At 40.1% G+C, this 5,452-nt stretch overlaps 1 pseudogene; it reads right to left on the bottom strand.

Moving 5' to 3' along the window:
* Positions 1-2,558: 2,558 nt before the first annotated feature.
* On the bottom strand, positions 2,559-4,860 carry LOC100449729 (actin-related protein 2-like; annotated as a pseudogene).
* Between the last annotated feature and the right edge of the window lie 592 nt (positions 4,861-5,452).

Below are 5,452 nucleotides of genomic sequence, written 5' to 3'. Positions count from 1 at the left end.
AACAACTCCAGTTAAACATAATACTCCACCCAAATCCCAAATTTAAATGCATTATGACACCTTGGAATAGTAAAATTATAAAATGGTATTTCTAAATTATAATATATATATATAATACACCATTTTAACTGTCACATTTACCAGCAGAATTATGAAATCAAAAACAAATTCTACATTCAAGGGACAAATGATAAATGCTCTTTCATTGTTTTAAGAGTCCATTCAATTCTTTGTTGTTTTTTACTCCCATATTTTAAAATTATGACCAAAGGATGAAAGGCCAAGTCAATCCCATTTCCCTGAACACAATTGCCAGTAGGTACTGGCCCTACATACGCATCCTTTAATGAGCCCGGTTCTCAAAAGGCTGGGGATATTTATATAAGAACTTACTCTAAAGTGACTCAAAGATCCATGTTCCTAAGATCTAGTATGGGCTATTCATGTGTTCTGAGGCATGTCCAGCATGTGGGCAAACTTATCTGTTCAAATTGAGGTAAAACAGACAAAAAACAATATTGACAGAAGCTACATAATCAAAACTAACCTTTTGCTGCTTATTTAAGCTAATTATCTATTCTTACCAAACACAGACCCTCAAGTCAATAATTTATTTTGATTTTACTCACCCCCAAATTAAGCCTCTTCTTTCAAAGTCATTATTAGTTTAAAAAAAAAAAAGTTTTAAGATGAAGAAAAATGTTTTTTTCCAGAATTTGCTGTCAGGCCTCTGACCCCAAGCTAAGCCATCATATCCCCTGTGACCTGCACATACACATCCAGATGGCCAGTTCCTGCCTTAACTGATGTCATTCCACCACAAAAGAAGTGAAAATGGCCGATCTTTGCCTTAAGTGATGACATTATCTTGTGAAATTCCTTCTCCTGGCTCATCCTGGCTCAAAAAGCTCCCCCACTGAGCACCTTGTGACCCCCACTCTTGCCCACCAGAGAACAACCCCCCTTTGACTGTAATTTTCCTTTACCTACCCAAATCTTGTAAAATGGCCCCACCCTTCTCTCCCTTTGCTGACTCTCTTTTCAGACTCAGCCCGCCTGCACCCAGGTGAAATAAACAGCCTTGTTGCTCACACAAAGCCTGTTTGGTGGTCTCTTCACATGGACGCGAGAGAAACTTGTATTTTGTAATTAGTGTGATGCAATTTCTTTTTATTTTTCAAACTTAGAAATAACTCATATATGGGTACTATTTGATATTTTTTTCAGATACCAAGGAATACCGACAGGATTCATAAATGGGATTTTCCGGCACTGGCAGGAAAGTCTGCTAACGTTTACAAAATACCAAAAACTTCTTTCAAGCTTCAAAGATGGCTGAGAATTAAGTTATGATTAGTTTTTCAGTACAAATAAAAAATTTAAATCTTTATTTTTTTGGCCAACATTTTAAACAGTCAAATTAGGTTTCAAATCAGGTTTCAAATCAAAACAAACAAAACAACTAATGAAAATTACCCAATTAGTCAGGAGATAAGACCATCATGGCTAACAGAGTGAAACCCCGTCTCTACTAAAAATACAAAAAATTAGCCGGGCATGTTGGAGGGCACCTGTAGCCCCAGCTATGCTGGAGGCTGAGGCAGGAGAATGGTGTGAACCTGGGTGGTGGAGCTTGCAGTGAGTTGAAATCACGCCACTGAACTCCAGCCTGGGCGACAGAGCAAGACTGTCTCAAAAAAAAAAATTACCCAATTGGCAACAAGTCCTGTATTCCAACGTTATTTTTAAACCACCAATTATAACCTACTGCCAGTAATTATTTTTAAGTACCTTCTTGTTTTATTAAGCACTGGTCAGTTATATAAAAGAATAATTTGCAAGAATGATACTTGGCAATGGGTTACCTTAATGCTTCCGGAATAAACAGAAGCATTAACAAAACACCAGATCTTAAGCACTTTTAAATCTGTAATTTGAATTACCCAAAGGATTTTTAAATGTTACTTTTCCATTGAAGGATTGTAGGGAGTCTAGTCCCAGCTAACGTGGTTGATTTTAAAAAAACAAATAAATCCCTAAGCCACATAGTAATGGGATACTACACTTGCTTTTTTTATCATATGGAAACAGCTCCAGGCAGAGCACAAGTAGAAGAAAACCTGCCAAATCAAAGTACTGTAAATAAAGTTCCTCTGTGTACTCCAGTGAGAAAACCTCAAAAATAAAAATCAGAAGACCACCCACAGTTACCCTCCCCCGCAACAAAACCTACCCAAAACACTTTAGTTCTGAACCTAACATTTCACTAAGATGTTCACAGGAGAAGCTTTAAGGTACTTAAAGCTGCAGCAGTACAGTTGAAAGCACCACATTACAGAGGAAATGCCCTAAAAGATTCAGCAGTTGCCCACCCATCCCGAACCACCCCCCATCCCAGTAATATGTAAAAGCTCCTGTTAAAGTTTTTTTCTTATGCTAATAAAGGCATACCACCTAGTGACTAGCAGCATTAGAGAAGTAAAGTGAAAATAGGAAGCCTACAGGAATATCTAAATGCTTAGAAGAATATCTAAATGCTAAGAATATCTAAATACTTAGAAGAAACAAAGCAGCAGACAGAATACTTAGCCCTCTAGTCTATGTAGGGAAGCAGTTGAATTAAATTCAGATTTACCCACATTAACAAAAATTTAACAAAGCTTCCCCAAGACACCAGAATAAAACTTGACCTTTCCAGTCAAAGGGCAGAGAAAGGCCTCTTCCATGTCCTGGAGTTGAATGAGTTCAAAGATTGGCAATAAAGGAATAAAGAAATCATTACGGGTGTGATGGGAACAAGCTTTGGAGTTTATCGAACAGTCACACCAAGTTTCTCTAGCACACGGATGCCCTTTTCTTGGTACTCCTGTCGGGTCATCCAAAAATTGTCTTTGTCTTTCATGGTATCTGCTAGAACTGCACCACCCAAGAATACCATGTGCTTTCTGCGGGGTGGGTCTTCAATGCAGAGCTTAAATTAAGAAAGTTTTTCCACATCATCCTTCAAAACTCTTTCTAAGTAAAGCTGTTTAAGTTCTCATTCCAACCGTGATGGCAGGCCAGGATACATAGTAGACCCTCCAGAAAGCACAAAGTGTTTGTAGAATTCTGATCTGGTATCAATGTCAGCCACCTGAATTGTGTTAAAAAGCAATTCAGCAACACCAGCTCCTTCAAGATTGATCAAGTGAGGCTGAAATAAAGCTTCTGGTGTTTCAGATCTCTCTCCCCCAACTTTGATGATTCGTCCATCTGGAAGTGTATAAGATTCAACTAATACTGTGATTTCTAAGGCCAGTTTCTGCTCTTGCACAATATTATATCCCATGTAACACAGTTTTTCTTTAATCATGCGAACCGTTTCAAAATTAGCAGAGTGGTTGAAGGTGTATCCTTGAAATAGAAGTAGCTTGATAAGATATCTAGTTATATTCCTCCCAGCAATATCCAGTCTCCTGGTAAGATGAGGGAGAGAAAAGCCTTCATATACTGGGTAAATGTGAGTCACACCATCTCCAGAATCTACCACTACACCAGTCAATAAACCTTGAGCGTACAAAGTCAGAACTGCCTGGATGGCTACATATACACCGGAAAACTGGTAAGTTTCAAACATTACCTCTACAATCTTCTCTCTGTTTTTGGTTGGGTTCATAGGAGGTTCTGTGAGTAAGATTTTACAATTTCTGGTATCTATATTAAGTTTCTCTGGTCCAAATGTGTAGTCCCACAGGTGTTTTGTGTCATCCCAATTTCGTACTATGCCATTTTCCATAGGGTAGTTAACTTCTAACATTGATCGTAATTCACTTGCCTCATCACCAAACATAAGATCCTTGATTTCAATGTTTCCCACTTTGGTGGTTGATCTGATTGTTGTACCTGAGCGAGTTAGGAAAACGCCACACTTTGAGATGAATTAAGAGTCCTTTATTAGGCCGGGCGCAGTGGCTCACGCCTGTAATCCCAGCACTTTGGGAGGCCGAGGCGGGTGGATCACGAGGTCAGGAGATCGAGACCATCCTGGCTAACACTGTGAAATCTCGTCTCCATTAAAAATACAAAAAATTTTCCGGGCGTGGTGGTGGGCGCCTGTAGTCCCAGCTACTCCGGAGGCTGAGGCAGGAGAATGGCGTGAGCCCGGGAGGCGGAGCTTGCAGTGAGCCAAGATCACGCCACTGCACTCCAGCCTGGGTGACAGAGCAAGACTCCGTCTCAAAAAAAAAAAAAAAAAAAAGAGTCCTTTATTAGCCGGCGACTGAGAAAAGAGTAACCCCCAAAGTTCTCTCGGCCCCGAGGAAGGGGCTTGATTAACTTTTATACCTTGGTTTAGGAAGGGGAGGGGGGGTCTAGTTAGAACAACTTTACAGAAGTTAAGTAGTCAAAAAGTTAAAAGGATAAATGGTTACAGGAAAGTAAACAGTTCCAGGTGCAGGGGCTTTAAGACTATTACAAGGTGATAGACACGGGGCTTTGGGCGTTATCAATCAGATGAATTCTTGGGGACTGCGGATATAGCTTGCCACAATATCTTATCAGTTAATTGCATTCTTGGATGTGCTGGGAGTCAGCTTGCACAAGTTAAATCCTTGAGGAAGGGGCTGCCAGTGAAAGAGCCAAGATGGAGTTTGTCTGGTTCTCTTAGCTAAGGGAGAAACAAGGCTAGGTGAATAAAGGAAAAACAAGGTTGGGCATTACATGATAATAGATCTTCCAACCAAAGCTGGGAAGATGTGTTCTGGAAAGTTGGAGCCTGCATATCCACACTTCACAAACCCGGTGTCATTGTTGCACACCACCACCTTCCTGCTCTGGCTGTCCATCGTCCGCCCAGGGAAGAGCCGCTGCCGCCGCACAACCTACAGCCGCCACCGCCCTGCCGTTTTCTCTTCTTCCTAAACTTATTTTTAAATCAGCCATGATAGTAATCAAAGACAGACAAAAGAAGGTTTTTAATATTCATAATTTATATTTTAAAACGAACATGCTTCTAGAAATAAAGAAGGAAAGGAAGAAAGAAATACACAAACAAATAAAAGGTAGCCTGGTCAACATGGTGAAAGCCTGCCTTTACTAAAAATACAAAAATTAGCTAAGTGTGGTGGTGCACACCTGTAATCTCAGCTAATCAGGAGGCTGAGGCACTAGAATCACTGGAACCTGGGAGGCGGAGGTTGCAGTTAGCCGAGATTGAGCCACTGCACTCCAGCTTGGGTGACAGAATGAGACTCCATCTCAAACAAAACAAAACAAAACAAAACAAAACCAAAGAGAAGGAAGGAAGTGAATTACTTACAATAGCTAATGTGTTGAATCAACCTAAGTGTCCATCAATAGGTGAATGCAGAAAGAAAATGTGGTATATGTACCCAATGGAATGCTATTCAGCCAGCCCTTAAAAATAAGAAAGTCTTGTGATTTTCAACAATATTCATGAACCTGAAAAATATTG

Source organism: Pongo abelii, chromosome 20 (genome assembly GCF_028885655.2).
Source record: "Pongo abelii isolate AG06213 chromosome 20, NHGRI_mPonAbe1-v2.0_pri, whole genome shotgun sequence".
Classification (NCBI taxonomy): Eukaryota; Metazoa; Chordata; class Mammalia; order Primates; family Hominidae; genus Pongo; species Pongo abelii.
Note: the sequence above shows the minus strand (reverse complement) of the source record. Positions and strands in the feature narration are given on the sequence as shown.